Here is a 17,533-nt window from a genome sequence, read left to right as displayed (position 1 = left end):
CAATGGTTCCCACTGCAATTTGCATTTACAAGAATATTGCCATGGCAGCAGAAATTTGCATATTAATAGAAGCCAGTCCTAATTGTTGAGTTACTCCCAATGTCTGGAAGCAGAAGGAAGCCTGCTGTGTTTTACCAAGCTGCAACTGTGGCTGTTGGAGGCCCTGCCTTCCCAGGCAAGTTCCTTAAAGCTCTCGCTGCTGCCCGCCCCCGCCCAGCACAGCTCTCCTGAGGTCCGCACCGTCACCCACTGTGTCAATTTTCCGGTGCAAGCTGGGGCTGCCACCCAGCCTGCCGGCAGCCACCCATGCACGCAGGACAGATGCTGTACGTGGTGCGTGTCCTGCGTGCCTGGTACTGCCAGTGCTTCCCTCCGGGCACCTCGAGCCCCAGCCCCGCTGAAGTGGGCACAAGCCCTTGCGGAGTTGGTAGAAGTGGCACGTGTGGGACCACCTGACACGGTCCCACTGTCATCGAAATCAGGAATATGAAACTCTTTAACAGCAATGTAGTTAAGAAGCAGGCATGCTTTATTGCAGTGATGGATAAAGCAATGGAGCGATCCGTGCATCCTTCTCTGCAATAAAGCATGCCTGCTTCCTAGCGCTACGTTGGTGTTAAGGAGTTTCATATTCCCGATGTCGGTGACGCCATGAGGTACCACCAGCCCGACCAGCAGAGCCAGCGTGGTTTCTCATGGTGGGGGCACTGGGTGCCGTCCCTGGCTAGGACATGCGGTGTGGGTGGCCAGGGCTCGGCAGGGAAGGATGTGCACGGCTCCCTGTCCCTGAGATGAAGGCTCCCTCCTCCTCAGCACAGGGCGCTCCCCGATCCCCACGGCAGGGGCCGGAGGCTCCGCTGCCTCCCAGCCCTGCCTGCGCCCCCCGGGACGCCCCCCTTTCGCAGCGCCTGAGCTGCTCTCCAGCCCCCTGAGCACCCGGGGGGGCCGGGCTCCTGCCAGCCGGCACTGCAGGCTCAGCGCGTCCCCTGCCGCCGGGGGTGCCGGGGGTCCCCCGGGGGATGCCCCCGGGCTGGCGCCCGGCGCGACTGCCCCTGCCCGGCGCTGAGCGGCGCGGCGGGAGGGCGCAGCCTGCGCCGGGCCGCGGCCACTGGATGGCACACGAGCCCCGGCGGCGGAGCCGGGGGCCCCGGCGGCTGCGCAAAGCCCCACTGCTCTGCGCTGGGCAGCCGGCCGGCGCGGGGGTGCTGGAGAGCGCTGCGGTGCCAGGGGGCTAGGGGTGCCGAGGGCTGCTGAAGGTGCTGGGGGGTGCCGGGGCGGACTGGAGGGGGCTGGGGGGTGCTCGGGGGGCTGGGGGTGCCAGGGGATGCTGGGGGATGCCAGGGGTTGCTGGGGTGCCAGGGGATGCTGCAGAGTGCTGGGGGTGCCAGGGGGATATGGCTGTCCAGAGTGTGCCAAGGGGTGCTGAGGGTGCCGAAGAATGCTGGCAATGCCAGGGGATGCCAGAGGTGCCAGGGGCTGCTGGGGGTTGCTGGGGGATACTGGAGGATGCTGTGGGGTGCAGGAGGTGTCAAAGGATGCTGGGGGTGCTAGGGGGTGCCAGGGGACTGGGAGTGCTGAGGGGCTGGGGGGTTCTGTCAGTGCCGTGGGTGCTGGGGAGTGCCAGGAGGCTGGGGGCGTTGTGGGATGCTGAGGGATGCTGGAGGGTGCAGGGGGAAGCTGGGGGAGGATGGAGGTGCTTGGGGGTACCAGGGGGTGCCAAGGGATGCTGGGGGATGCTAGGGTACCAGGACGTGCTGGGCTCCCAGCCGCACAGCTCTACTCCCTCCTCGCAGCCCTCAGGAGCATCGGTGGCCCGATCAGAGTGGGACTGTGACCTTGGCTGGATGCTATCTGCTGCACCTCCAGCTGGGTGCCCGGCTGCTCTGTGGGGGCAGCAAGGCCATCGTGATCAGCACTCTCTCCAGATAAGAGCAAGCTCATCTCCCTGCTCCTCGCAGGCTGGAAAATCAGGGAAGGGCTTTACACCTGCCAGCCTTGACAAGCATGGGCTGAAGTGAGCTCTTTATTTAATGTCGCCCTTCTTGCCAGCAACTCTAGTGGAAGGCGGAGGGTGTCAGCCTGGCCAATAACTCACAGTAAAAACCTCTGACCATCTCCATCTGCCCCTGTCATCCTCTCATCCAGGGGCTCCTCACCAGCACAGAAGTACCTCCACATCCCTCCCCTCACTGGGATGGCTCCCACCAGCATCAGGTGGTGCAGCGTGGCCCCATGCTGGGGGATGCCTGATGCTGCACTGCTGGGACAGGGCAGCATCCGCCTGCCCAGGCTGTGGCTTCACCCTGGTGCCATCACCTTGTTGGCCGTGCCACAGGTCCTTGGGGCCTGGGTGCCCAGCTGTGCCCAGGAAGGTGAGCGGGCAGCCAGAGGAAGGGGCAGGGTGTCACTCCACCACCCTTGGCCTCCTTGTTCTCCTGCACCCACTGTCAACAAGAGCTGGGAGAAGAAACGGGGGCTAAGGAGGTACCAAGACCCCACTGCTAAAGGAAATATAAGGAGGGGGGGGGCATTTACTGGCTTTCCAGTGGAGGTGGATGCAGCAGGTTCCCCTGTGGTGCAGGAGATGGGGGGATTGTGTCCCCAGACAGCCTGCCATGCTACCATGCAGGCACTGGGCAGGGACTGGGCATCTGCAGAATGCTCAGGCAGTGGTTTATTTAGGCCAGACTTTGCAAAAGACGCAAGTGATTTGCCTGAGAAGCCTTGGAGAGATCTGGCACTGTGGGGGAGGATTCCCTCACCTGCAGACCCTCCCTCCTCAAGAAGTAAGGCTGGGGCCCAGCTGGGCTTTGGCTGGGGCTCGGTGGAGCAGCCTCCCCTCCTCCAGCCCATTCCCAAGGTGGCTGCACCGTCCCAGCCCCGAGGGGTGGGATGCAATCAGGCAACCCTGACTGTGTGCATCCATGGCCCCTATGTCCAGGGCACTGCGCTTGGTTGGCAGGAAGGGGAAAGTGCTGGGGGGCTGGCGGCACTGCTGCCCTCCCCCCCCCCCCCCACCCACCCGCCCCGAGATTCACTGGCATGCAGCAGTCTGCTACGCACCTGCTCTGGGATCTGGGCACCTTCCCACAGTCACCCTGCCTGCAAACAGCCCGCAAAGGGGTGGCAAAGCCTGAAGAACAGCAGCAGCCATGGGCCTGGCCAGGGCTCGTAGGTCTTGCTTGGAGCATGCACAGAGCCACCCCACCGCCATGGCCTCCTCCCCGGCCCCAGGTCCGTTTGGTTTGGTGCCTACAGGATCACAACCCCACAGCTGCTGATGTGCAGCAGCCGAGGAGCTGCTGTGCCTGTGTGAGCACTCATGTGCGTGCGCCCGCCCAAGTGCAGCGCCTGCACGTCCTCTGAAACACCCGTTGTTCAGCCGGGAGCCAGAGCCAAGCCCCAGCGCTGCTGGCCATCAGTGGTCCCACAGCATGTCTGCTGGAGCTGGGCACAGGCGCCTCATCCAGTGTGGCCACAGCGCAGCCAGGAGATGCAGAGCTGCCATTTGGCCATTGTGTCTGTTCACAGCAGCATTCACAGCATCATCATAAAGTAACAGCAAAAGTCTCAAATGCTTCTGCAGCCTTTGGGCTGCCCTTGCCCTGAATCCACACCCTTCCAGTCACCAAGCGCTTCCCAGGAACAGTAAGGAGATCTCCAGGCCTGTTTTCCCTAGGAAATCACTGCAACACAATAGCATCTTCAGGTGGAGCTCAGCAGACACGTAGCCAACACCTACAGCCCTTCCTCTCCCTCCCCTCCCACAGTTTGTTTGTTTTCTTCAACATTTATGGGTCAGCTGGAGTCCGGAGAGCTAATGAGTGTGAGCATGGCCCCAGGCCCTTCCCAGGCCATTACAGATGGAATGCTGCATAGGGGATGGGGACTGAATGGGGACAGGGATGGGGACAGGGTGGCCAGGGGAAGGCTCCTGCAGCACACAGCTGAGGCGGGTGACCTGCATTTCAATGGTGCTGCAGGCCCAGCCCAGAGACTGTGAGATCAAGAGTTAACTGTCTCCCTAAAGTGGGTCTATGAGCAATAAATTAGGAGCAATTTAACATTTATCCCAGCGTGGAGACCAAATACTGTGATAAATTGAACAATAAAAGAGCTGTTATTTTATAAACTTCAAGCTATATTTAAACTAAATGGAAATTAATCTTTTAAAATATCTGACTTTATCTAGATTTACATTTTCATCGTCAAACTAGATCAAAGCATTTCCTGGGGAAGTTTATTTTAGGAATGTTTTTGGGACATACACCTGTGATGTTGCTCTATTTGGGACACTCAGGATACAATTCTTCCCAGCTGCCACACATCATTACTTCCAGCGACAGGCTAGGAGCCACCCTTCAGATCTGCTGTCTGGTGTGGAAAAGCACCGGATCCGGGCAAGGAGACCATGACCATCGTCCCAGCATCTCTAGCAGACCACCGCACCGCACGCACCCCAGCGGGGATGCCGGGTTCAGGGGGAAGTGTCAAGCCAAAGGCTCTGGAAAGCCACCTCCTGGTCCCTTGCCGCTGGCCGGTCCTGCTCAGAGGAGTCAGGGACAGAGCAGGCTCAGGAACTGCGGTCAGGCAGCTGTGAAACCACCAGGCTGCTTCTCCACAGGGGCAGCTGTGTCCTGCCCAGCACCTCCAGACACCGCTGCCACGGGAGCTCCCAGAGCCAGCGCAGGATCCAAAGAGCACGCCGCCGATGTCAGAGCCAGGGCAAAGTCTGGCAGGACGCAGAGAGGTGTGAAAGCAGAGTGCCGTCACATGTGCCCAATACACGTGACTGCCGGTGGAGGTCCAGCGCCTGCGCTGCCTGCCTGGTGCTCTGCACTGGCCCGGCCGCATCCTGGCAATGTGCACAGGCGGGAGGAGAGTGGGGCCAGGGCAGGGATGCCTCCCACCGTGCGTGTCTCCTGGAGCAGGCAGCAGGAGCAGGCAGAAGCATCCTTTCCCATGGCTGTCATGTACCTGGGACATGCTGCACTGCAGCCATGCTGCTGGCACCTCACAGCTGCGCTGCACGGTGTGTCCCGGGATCGTCCCAGTCTGCGGGCATTGCCCTGGGATGACCGCGCCAGCCTGGGCCGGTGGTGGCCTTCTGCCGGTGGGGTGCAGGGACGAGCGGGTGCGTGTGAGGGTGTCTGCGCACCCCGGCCAGGGCATCGCCTTTCATGAGGCTTTGTCCACACCATCATTAATAATATCAAGGTGTTCTGCCAAGATCCTTCCAGCAAACCTATGACTTCATTCAAAGTGACAGGGGACCTGATTTATTATACTAACGAGCCGGCGATAAATAAACATGACCTGAGAGAATCCCAATCCCACAATTCCATTCTTGTTCGGCTCCTTGGGGGAGATAAAAGGTTTCCTGCAATTTCCCAGTCTACCCAGAATCTCCCCTACTTGATCTGCCAAAGCTTTCTCCTGCTGTCGAGCCTGGCATTTGATTGAATTGACAGGAGCGGCTTATTAATTGTACTAATGAGGGGCTCAGCAATATGGAGCAGTGGAGAGAGTCCAGTGTGGCTAATAAAACGCTCAAAGCTGAGCAGAGCATAAGGTCACTGTGTTGCCAGGCTACTGGCTAAACTGCCTGGAAAACGACTATGTGAACCAGTAGGTGACTCTGGGAAAAATACTGCTCTGGAACTCACATAATTAATAGGACAGTGATGCTTTATTTTCTTAGGAAGAATATACACTAGGGACGGTGTGAGCACACAGGCATCGCAGCCATCCCTGCGCTCAGCAGCAGGCAGGGGCCGAGTGGCTGGGGCGGCTGGGGGCTGCGGCCGGTGCTGGGGCTCGCTGCATGTGGGGTCCTGCGGCTCTGCTGAGCAGGACCAGGACAGGGCCACCAGTGGCCATAGAAGCCATGCCATGGCAGGGCTGATGGGGGCTGAGTGCAGCAGCCCACGCCAGGAGCAGCCTGCGGCTCTCCTTTGGCTGGCCCTTTCCCGGCAGCACGGTCTGAGCCTGAGCAGCAGGATGCTCGCTGGGTCCAGCCAGGCTCCAGGAGAAGGTGTGAGGAAGGTGTCCATGCTGGGAGGGATCCTGTGCAGCCTGAAGGGAGATTTCAGATATCTGGCAACCAGGGAACTGTCCCGTGTTTGACCTGTGCTAGTTTTCCAAATACCACCACAGGGAGAGATAAACAAGGCTGATTAGAGCGAACAGTAACTGTAAATTTGGCAAGGGGATGTTCTCGGGATCTCTGATCTCTTGAGACAGTAATTCCCACTGGGAGTTTACCATACAGCCCCCAAGGGTTTGTAGCAATAAACAGGAATATTTTTACTCTAGCAGGAAGGAAAAAAGAAAAAAAAAGACAAATACTGATCTTAATCTCTTTCTCTGCAACCAGTTTTGGAGCCCCCATTCAAGTTCTCCAAATTGCACCTCACCAGGGGAGCTCACTCTCATACCAGACCATTATCTGAAGGAAGCCCTGGAGCCCGAGCCCTCTGGTCTGCAATGATGGCTCTGCCTAAAGAAAACGCTGGAAAAAAGGTCATTCATCTTTCAGGCTTGTCTGGGACTCGGAGCCGTGGCACTGGGGGCTCCTGTGTACCCCTCTGCCTGGTACCCATGCTGTGTGTGAGGCTGCCCAGCCCGTGAGCTGCTGGCTCTGTGCTGGGAGTGTTAGTGCGGTCCCTGCACAGGGAGTGAGCTCCAGGGATCTGGACCATCCCCCCAGGAGTGAGCTGCAGGCCACTGCGCCGTCTGCTGCAGTGCTGACATCTTTCCCACTCCATTGGCTGGAGCCACCTTGCAACCAGTGATGCACAGTCATCGGACAGGCTTGGTTTGCCTTTTCAAAATGCACTGACGTGGCTGTGGTGGCCAGAGAGCGGCAGCTGATAAGCCACAGAAATAACTCTCAGACAACTCGGCAGAAAGGTGTCCTTACAAAATCCACCAGATTAATGTCAGGGGAATGTAGTAATGTGACAGAAATGGCTTTGCCTGTGGATGGGATCACAGGGGCTTTATCCATCTAAACAGAGAGGCCAAAGGGACACCAGGGGATGGCCAGAGCCCCTCCCTCCAACTGCTGTGAGCACCTCTGGCTGCATGGGGCTGCATCCTGTGCCCATTCCTGGCCTTGGGCTGGCTCCTGGGGAAGTGCTGGTGGCTGCCACCCTGTCCTGGGATGAGCCAGGTGCTGTTCCCCACAGCGGCTGGGTGTCGGGGCAGGCAGGAGGGAGGGCATCCCAGCCCCATGTCCCCGGGGAGCCAGTGGCGTGTGCCCTGGCGCTGGGTACGGGCACTGCTGGCAAGGTGGTGGGCTGGGAGTGGAGGCAGGAGGGCAGGCGGGAGGCAGGGAGGAAGGGCAGCCGGTCTCCACACCGTGCCTCACCCCAGGGCTGCCGAACAATGGCAAGGAAGGCGGCGGGGAGCTGGGCAGTGTGGGGTGTCAACAGGACACGCTCCAGTCACCTGCACCCTGCTCCTGCCAGAGCCTGGCAGGCTCCCTCCTGCTGGCACTTGCCTTCCAGCTGTGGTCCCACGGCTCCCTGCCCCACGGCTCCCTGCCCCACGGCTCCCTGCCCTCCGAGGCAGCTGCCTGGCCCTTCCCTCCCAAAGCTTTTGTTTCCCTTCTCTGGAGGGAAATGGATCTGAGGCTCAGGTTTCCAAGGTGGAAAAGCAATTTCTTCCCCTGCAAATTGCTCCGGTTTTGTTTTGTTTCCTGATCCCCGCTGACTCTGCTCACCCAGGCTGGGAGGCTGTGGTGGCTCCCAGGGCCACCCCGGTAGGTGTGAGCCCCCCATGAGCACTGCCCGCGCCCCTGTGGCACCGGGTGGCTTTCCAGGGCTCAGCCAGCTGCTCAAAGCTGCAGCGGCAGAGCAGACCCGTCCAGGACACAGATCTCCACCTTGCTATGGCCCCAGCCGTGGCTCGTGTGGGACACCAAGGTTTTTCAGACAGAAACGGGTGTTGCAAACCTCCTGCTCACCCTGGGGCTCCACGCCTGGGGTGGTAAGCCTCTGACACCTCATTGAGGCCCGTGTGGCAATAGGGATCTGCAGAGGTGCAGACTGCTCCAGCCAGGCTGGTCCATGAACTCTGTCTCCTGCATGGGAGTTTCAGCTGAATTCTCTCCGCAGCTGAGGTGAAATTCAAGGTTTCCTGGTGTGAAGGTTCTGCCAGCACCACCACAGCCCACTGCCCTGCTGCCTGGGGTGCCCGGGGCAGGGTGCATCATGCCACAGCATCCTGCCCTTGCCCCCGCTCCCCCGGCGGTGAGGATGCCAAGGGCCCCCTGCCAAGTTCCCTCTGCCCGTCTCCTCTCGCCAGCTTGAAATTCACTTGGGAAAAAAATACTTAGACTAACAAATAACAAACCTGGCAGCCAGCCAGTGATTCAAAGGCTCCAAAAATGAAGCCGAAATTTGCAGCTGGCCACACTCCCTCACGGTTTGGCAGCAGTGCTGGTGTCTGAACACCTGCCAGGGCCAGGAGCGCCTGCGGCGCCTGCAGCAGAGCGCGCCGAACCAGCCGTGGGGCATCATGCGTGCCCTGGCACTGCTGCTGGGGCCAGGCAGCGCTGGTGTACCTGTGCCCCAGGCTTTATTCTCACAGAAAGGGATATGCTGGCTGAAGCAAGCAGCTGCTGGGACAAGGAAAATGCCCTGGAAAACTGTGCTGTGGGAGGCAGGGTGTGTGCTGGGGCTCTTTGCACAGCTGGGTTCAACAGGGCAGTGTTGCTCACCTCTCCCACATCCTGTGAACCTCCCAGCTGGCCAGGCTGGCTCCCTCCCCATCCCACGCAGGCTGGCATCGCTGTCCCAGACAGGCTGGCATCGCCATCCCAGGCAGGCTGGCATTGCCACCCAAGCCGGCTGAACACCAGCTCAACCAGGTCCGGTGCTGCCAGGGCAGCGAGGGAGCATGGGGCTGGCTGGGCAGGGAGGTCAGCGTGGTGCTGGGGAGCACGCAGCCGGGCGAGAAAACACAAAAGAGCCTGGCAGAGGGTCGGGGCTCCTGCAGCATAATGCATACTTTGCTAATCTTAAATGACACCGAGGCAGAGAGGTGCAGGGGAGCGGAGGAGCCAAGTGGGTGGCTGCTGGAGGGGCAGGGCGCTGGGTTGTGGCCCCCTGGCCTCCCCACGCCTGGGAAGGGGTGTCATGTGGAAGGGTAATTGGATCCTGGGATTTACTGAATGATACTGTGGATTATTTCACAGCCATCATGTCACAGGGTAATCTTGTTATGGCATTACACGGCCACGCGCACGCACAGCCCCAGCGTGCCCATGGCTGGTGACACATGAGGACCTACTTGGGATGTCCCTTTGCTGAAGCTCGGTCTGACACCAGATGGCAGAGGGGGGGGTGTCATTAGCCAAGGGTGGCTAGTCTTTTTGGGACCTGGGGCTATCCGAGGTACGTGAGAGGCTGGGACGTGGTGCCTGGCCTTTGCGGCAGGGCACAGAGCCCCCAGGGGTCTGTGAGGGGCCTTGGCAGGCGATGGCATGGCCACTCCTGCCCCAGTAGCACTGGGGCTGGGGTCTCTCCCCAGGGGTGGTCCTTGGGCAAAGGTGGCCGCACAGCAGGCAGGCAGCATCTCCTGGCTGGCACGCAGCGCTCAGCCCCCAGCTGCCCACCGCGTGCCCCTGCTGCCGGGCTCCCCTCTGCCGGGCTGGTTTTGGCAAAGCCCACACCCGGAGAGGGAAAATGCCCGTCCCGGGAGAGCTGAGCCCCAGGTCTGCTGGGGGGGCACAAGCAGGGCATCCTGCGGAGGTAGGGGGGCTCGTGGCTGGGTTGCTGTGTGGGACCTGGATGCGGGGTCTGCAGCTGCTGCTGGCCCTGTGACAAACGCCTCCTGCAAGCCCAGACCATGCGCCTCCCCCTCCACTCCCTGCAACAGTCAGCTGCTTTTCCAAGGCGTAACGGAGGCAAATCCTGTCTCTGAGGCAGTGAAAATATGGCTCCCCCCACCCCGAGGTGTGTAAGAATAGCAGATGAGCTAGGGCAGAAAAACAACCGCGACCGCAGCTTCCTGCCGTGGCCCTGCAGCCCAAGGAGATGGAGGTGATGGGGACCGCCCGCACTGGGGCACCCACCGCTGCACCAGGGGCTCGGGGCTGCTGCTGGGAGTGGAGCGCGGCCACCCAGCCCGTGCACCAGTGCGAGACCCCAACCCAACTGGGCACGGGGCATGGATCCCCCGAGGCCAGGGCTGCCAGAGGGCAGTAGGAACCCCCACCACCCTCCTCCTCCCGCGTCCCTCTGATTTGGGATGGGGAAGTGGAAACTGTGGGGCAGCACGAGAGCAGCTGCCAGCTGAGTGGTGGCACTGGGCACACAGTCTGTGTTTTACTGGGGATTAATGGTCTTCGGTGCTTGTGCCACAATGAACTCCCACCTAGAAAATAAATATTTGTACCTGGCAGCAACAGGTTTAATCAAAAACAAGCTTTAATAGCACTTTTTTTTTTGTTTGTGCCCTGCTGAAACACTGAAATCTGAAACACTGTAGATGCAGCAAACTCTCCCACCGCAGCTTTCCAGCAGGTTAACTTTGGACTGGGATGATAACAAATTATCTTCTAAACACACATGTGAAGGGAGCTTAGTGCCAGCATGTTTGACTTGTCTTTAGTTGCTCCTACTCTAGTTTTGTCTGACTTTTTTTTTCCACTCAATACCTTTTGCTCTTTTAAGCCTGTAAATCAGGGAAAGGGTAGCAGCACCTTTATCCTAAGATGAAGCATGACCTCCTGCTTAAAAACAAGGGCTGGCTTTATTTATCTCAAAGCTGGGCTTGGGGAATAACAGAAATATCTGTTGTCCCACAAAAGACTAGCTTATCAGCTATTATTAGAGCAGGGATGATAATTCAGAAGGAACAGCTTATTAGGCACATTTAACCCCATTTTCTGTTTATGGAAGACCTGGGATTTGTTTAGATGGTAACTGTGGTTGTTGCAAGGATTTTCTTCTGAGGCTTTTTGGAGACAGTGTGCATGTGCCCCGTGCCTGTGCTGGCGTGCATGCCATGGGCTGTTGTGCCGCTGTGGCGGGTATGTAGGTAGGTAGGTCAAAAGACATTTCATGGGGCACCTGCCCAGGTGAGGAAGCAGTTCTAGCTTGCACATAAGACTCATTAAATTGCTTTATGCAACTTCTCCTGCCTGTACAGCTCAGCCAACAGAGTTTGTGTAAACCAAACACAAAAAGCACATGAAAAAGCAGAACTGAATTTGCCAGTGAGAGCTAGTTTTGACGGACACTTTGCAGTGTTTACCCAAACCTTATCCCTGGTAACGTGGACTTGGAATGCAAGATTCAGGGCCTGTAAATGTGTCTTCTCCCTCACAACAGCCTTCTTACTGCTCACCATGGCAGACGGCACTATGTCCTGGAGTCCAGCCATGCAGCCGGCCATGTGGCACCACGAACGCTGAGGGTGTTTAGTGTGAGGGCTGTGGGGAAGAGGAGAGCACGGACCTGTGGAGCGGGAGAGGCCAGGGGCAGAGCCAGCAGAGCATCCCAGCAGGGCAAAGGCAGGAGGAGAGTGCAGCCGAGTGGGCGACATGGCAGCAGGCAGGTCCCTAATGAAGCAGCAGCCACTTCCCAGGCAAAAGCCGCCTGTGTCCCGCTCCGACCCTTGCTGCTGGTAGGGCATGAAATCCCAGCCTCTGCGGCAGCAAAAAGCAAAGTCCCAAAAGCCTGTACCGGGGCCATGACTGCCTCCAGCTCCCAGTGTACTTTGGTGGTGCTGGACTTAGGCCGGCCTGTGTTTGCACAGCAAAGGGACCTGACCCACTTCAGAAGGAGCCGGCTCCAGGTGAGCCTTTGGGACGAGCTCTGGCCAGCACCCAGGGCCCCACTGCCTCCTGTGCCTGCTCTGCTGGCCATGGGTGCTGCTCCCTGCTCCCTCCTTCCCAGGGCTGGGAATGATGCTGAGCTGGGCCCTGGGAAGGAGCCAGGCCCATGGGCTCCCCCTGCTCTGCCCGCAAGCAGAGGCTGCTCCTCAGCAGCAGCAAGCCTGGGTCGGGGCATGCAGTGGCTGCGAGCTCCTCTCCGGGGATCTTTCCTCCAAACAAGCACGGTCAAACAAAGCTGGGGGTGGGGGGGGGGATGGAGGCTTTCCTGACATTGTCAGTCCTGGCTCTTTGGGAACGGAACAAGTGGGGTTTTGGAACAAGCAGCACAAATGTGTATTTACACGTGCACACAATAGGTTGTGTGCTCCCCAGCGCTGGATGGGAGCAAACCACAGCCGTCCTGCTGCCAGGTCCTGCCAGCGAGGGAAGGACTGAGGCAGCAGCACCACTAAGCGCAGCCATGCAGAAACTGCCAGCATCCAGAGCTCTGCATTTGCTTTCCTTCGCCCCATGCTTGCCTCCACGCAGCCGGTGGGGGTTGTGGGCAAATGGCAGGGTATTTAAAAAATGCACCTGCGTTAGAGCAGCCTGACCGCTCCTCTGAGCTCTGCTCTGTTCTCCCTCATGCCCAGTAACCTCGGAGCAGAGCAGTGCTCAGCACTGGCGTGCCCTGGGGCACCTCTTGGTGCAGCGGTGCTTGGGATGCTGCTGTGGAAGCAGTGTCTGCAGAGAAGGGGTCAGGCTCCAGCTGGGGTGTTGCTGGCATGGTGTGCCACAGGTGCTGCCTTTCTCTCCCTTTTTGTTCCCCAATGGGCTCTGGGAGGTTATTTTGGGGGGAACTTTCAGGTGTCAAGCCAGCCCAGAAAGGGAGAGCAGGGCTGGATGGTCCCAGGCTGCTGCCACCCCTGTGGGCAAGAGGCTCTGCAGGGTGCTGGATGGGGGCACCTGGGCAGGGCTGCCAAGGGCAGACACATGGAGTATTGTCTGCCCTTGCCTCCCCATGGCCCCACGAGCAGGGTCATGTTTGCTCCACAGACACAAATGTGTCTCCAGAGGTGAGCACCCAGTCTGAAGCATCAGGAGCCCACCCAAGGGCTCTGCATCCCCTTTATAGTGCAGGAGAAAGTGAGCACATTCCTGACCTCCTCCCTGCATCTTCTGGTTTCCTTCTTGACAGTCACCCAGACATGGAGCCGCGCAGGCTGGGCGGTCACAGGGCTCTGCACTGGTGCTGGCCTGGCAGAGGGAGAGGGCTTGGTGCCTGCTCCAGGAGCAGACGGGTGCTCAGTCCCCAGGGGGCTGCACCCATGGAGCCCTGCGTCGGCACGCACGGCCCGCTCTGCAGGCACTGCCTTGCCCAGCACCTGCCGGCTTGGTCAGCCTGGTTCTGCCACGTGCTGGCAGCCAGGACTTCCCAGGTGGGGTGGCAGGAGCAGGCTCCTTGCCATCCACGACCTGTGTGTTCAAGCCAGGAAATCCCAGCCCTTTGGTACTTGCCAGGCTCCAGGTTTAAAAATACTTAAGGAAAATAATCCTCCAGTCTCATCGAGGCCAAAGCAGTTCTGGGCAGGTTTCAGAACAAATACTGGGGGCTGTGTTTTGTCTGTTCTCAGCAGGCGCTTGGCTCAGTGCACACTGCCTTTCTGGGGACTCACACAGCCATGATGTCTCAGTGGCAGTCCTCGGCCACATCATGGCTTGGGAGGGGACCGCAGGAGGCAAGCCATCCTCTGCACACTGTGGAGTGGGAGCACTCAGCCTCGCCAGCCAGGAGTTGCCCGATGGCGGCTGAAGCCATCCACGGGGTTTGGGAGTGTGGTGTTTCATGCCCAGGTCCGTGGTGCTTGCTCTGGCCAGTGCTCACTCTCCACTTCAGCCTCTTCCTCCATAAGGGATGCTTGGCAGAGCCCCAGAGTCTGCTGGCCCTGCTGCCCTGTCCCGCGGCTCCCCAGACTCTACACAGTCATGTGCCGAAGCACCAAGTGCACTGGGGCTCCCCAGTGACTCCCCCCAGCTGGGGAATGCCCAGGGCTGGTACTCACCAAGGCAGCAGGAAAAACAGCTGCCCCATGCAACTGGGCAGTGGGAGCAGGGCACCAGGGGACCACAAGGCATCTCCACAGGCATCAGAGCCAGCTGGACAAGCCCCGTGCCTGGAGGAAGGCAGGCCACCTGCAATCCTCCTGGCTCTCAGGCTGCCTGCAGTCCTCTCCCTTCCTTTTCAGACCTCTGAGAGTGCCCCAAGCTGCCTGAAGCTGATGCAGGACCAAAAATGTCGGGTACTACAGAGAGGAGCTGGGTTTTGTGCAACATCTCAAGGAAACAGCTGCTACAGACTCTGCAAAGCAGGACCAGAGCTGGAAAGCAGCCGTGAGCTCTACCTTCTCCCTGTGGTGATGCTACCCTGAGATCACTGAAGGTGCCATCCTCCCAGAAGCAGATCAGTCACCAAACCCACCAGCAGTGAGAACCAGTCCTAGAAATGCGTCATGTGGAGGAGAGGAGCTGCAGCTTGTCTGAAGACCACGAGACATGGTCATGAACGCCACTAGTCTCTGACAGCTGGGGATCTTGCAAGGCAGGCTGTGAAACAAGGTGGAAACAGGCTCTCCGGGCAGGGATACAAGGGCGATGCAGGTGAGGCAGGGTTATCAACGCACAGTTACTTGGTGCAGGATATGGTTAAATTATTTGCAAAGCCCCCACCTTTTCCTCCCCACCCCAAGAACAGGAATAGAGTCACTAAAACGGCATGTTCTGGGACAGCGGTGATCCCACGGGAGAGCTGGACACGGTGAGAAGTACACCCACCACTGTGGCCTGACCCGGTACCCCTGTGTCTTTCGTCAGGGGTCCCCAGGTCTGCAAGAAAGCTTTACAAGGAAGATAATCCCAGCACCTGGTGTATGTAGCAGAACAGGATCTCGTGCTGGTCAGACTGGTTTGTGTGGCCCCAGCTTGAAGAGGACACCAGTGTGGCTGGGCTGCAGTTGGATGTTCATCCACCAGCATCACCCTGAGGACGAGGACGGTGCCTCTGTGTCACCTACAGCACATGATGATGCTCCATCCCAGCAGTCTGCACGCTTGTGAAGGCACAGGGTGAGATTCACCTCCAAGCAGGGGACTGAGCCCCTCCTGCCAGGGGAGACATCAGTCCCCTCCTCTGCCTGCGTGGAGGCACTGACAGCACCCGCTATGGATCCTGTAGGATGGGCTGCTTACTTGAGCAGAGGACTGATGCTGCCAAGATGTGCTAGTCAGGCGGCCAGCACTTGGGAAACGAGGAAGGAGAGTGGAAGGAACGAGTCACTGCACTGGGAACATATGGGATGACAATCTGCAGGGAAGGACGGCAGCCCCCACACTCCCAGAGACCCTCCCAAGTCCTCGTGGAGCAGCGAATTAGCATTGGAAAGTACATCAGCATCACTTCCCTCTGGCTCCAGGGACAGCAAGGGAGGAGGAACAGAGATACTATCTCCTGTGTCAGATAAGCTCCTTGGCTAAAGGTGACAGGCTGGCGTACTCTGCAGCATGAGGGGCCCACAGAAAGGAGCCAGAGAGCACTCACACCAGAAGATGAGGCACAACGCAAGCATCGGGGGAAGACTACAGTGTGTGATGTCTCTTAACATTTGCTGTCCGGTCTCCGTGTGGGCAAGGATCCCCCATTTCTAGGCAAGCTCACCAAGGAGAGCATCTCCCTCCTGGCAGTGAAGATCAGGTGTGACAGCTTGCCGGGATGCACGGGGGAGCCAGGCATGCGGCATGGAGCAGCCTTGTCTTTCCTAGTGGTGCAAGCCTACTTGCTCCCATGTGCCTCTGAGTGCCGCCACCCCTCCTTAGCTCCCACCACTCCCAGGGCTCTCATGGAGGTGGCAGTCACCCTTTGGCACAGCTTCTGGGAGAGACTACGTGAGATTATCTTCTTTCTGCTGGTCTCGCATCATCTCATGCCCCAGCCCACTGTATTTGTCTTACCACTCACTGGTCACACTGTGTCCTGCAACTGATTTTGATAGGGAATGTGCTTCGCTACCATCAGGTAACATGTATTGGGTGCAACTAGCATGCTAAGCGAGTGTAAGAAAAACTTCAGCTCCTCTTTACGCTGGCGTGCCAGCAGATACAGGTCTCTGATGCAGCCACTGGTGTCTGGACCCAGCGCACTTGGGACCACTTTCCAGAGGCACGACCTTGCTGAGGGGTGGCCTGTATCCCCAGGGGGATACATGTGTGAGTCTCACAGCAGGCGGAGGACAGAGCAGCGAAAGGAGCCCAAACGGGTGAGAAGTATTGACCTAAATGAGTGTGAAGTCGACCACAACTGCAAAAAAGTTCTCTGTGGCATATTAATTGCCATTTTGAACATCTTATCAGCACTTTCCTCCTAAGAGATTATTTTCTAAACAATGACAGAGGCTGTTACACCAACACACCTCCAAACAATGTCATGCTGACCCAGGCAGAGCCCACACATTCCCTGAGGGCAGCACTCCTCGCCTTCTCTTCCCCATCCATTGTCACCGGGTTGCTATGATGGGTAAACTCAAAGCCTGGAAGCTAGCTCAGTTGAAGTGAAGTGTGAATCCAAAAGTTCAGGAAACCTTTTCCCCAAGCCTAGTCAGGAAATGAGGATGGATATCTCAAAAGAACAGACTTTCCCAAGAGATTTCCAATAATTCCTGGATTTGGACTCATGTTACCTCTCTTACTAAGCAGGACATGCGTATTCATGACAGATGAGAGGGCTAGACTTTTAGACCTGCTAGAGACATTAATTCCAAGAAAAAACAGAGCTAGTGATTACATTTTAAGATTACTACAGGTACTTAGTGTTTACAACAGGACACAGAAATCCTGAACTTGAATTGCTGTGCTGTGGCCTCTCTCGCTGGAAGTAAAATGGTTCAGCTGTACCCGACTTTGAACTCAATTAGTGCCCACAACAAATGCAGCCAGTAGCAAGACTGCAAGGCTGCTTAGAGTTGCTTTTCAAGGACAGCTTTGTTGCCCAATATCCTGAAACAATATCCTGTTTTCTTCACAAGAAAAAAATTCCTAATGGGATTAATATTAAATCCGTCTTTTAAAGGAGACAAAAATGCAGTGGCAAGAACAGGAAGGACTCCTTTACACAAGATGGAGAAACAGCAGCAGCAGCAGTGCTGTCCTATGGCTTCTTGCCTGCCCTTCCAGCCCATCACTGCTTTGGCAGCTCCCTGCTCACCTAAGCTCTGCCATCCCTGGCCTCCCCTTTTCTACATTTCTCTAGAGCGTAGCCATGCTTGGGGCATCGTAGAGGAGCGCCAGGGAAAGGACACGCTCTCCAGCCATCATACAGCTTCATTTGCCCCAGTGGTGTGGGGTCTCCTCAAAGGAAACTGGAAGGCCGTGTGCCGGCTGGGATCCCCTCGCAGCACCTCCCACCCACGGCTGGCAGCACTTGGCCCCGGCACTGCAGAGACTTCACCTCAGATAGGCTGTCAAAGAATGGCAAAAGCTAAGCTTGATCCAAAATTGCCCCTTTTAATTATTATTCATGTTGTTGTCTAAGCAAAATAGAGTGCAGACCTCTCCCTGTTAGGTCATGCAGGAGCAGAGGTATCAAGAAAACCTCCCACGCACTCACTCTTGGGTTTACAGAGCCTTGCCTCAGAAGTGGGTGAAGGAGTTTGTTGT

Source organism: Falco punctatus (genome assembly GCF_963210335.1).
Source record: "Falco punctatus genome assembly, chromosome: 17".
NCBI classification, from domain to species: Eukaryota; Metazoa; Chordata; class Aves; order Falconiformes; family Falconidae; genus Falco; species Falco punctatus.
Note: the sequence above shows the minus strand (reverse complement) of the source record.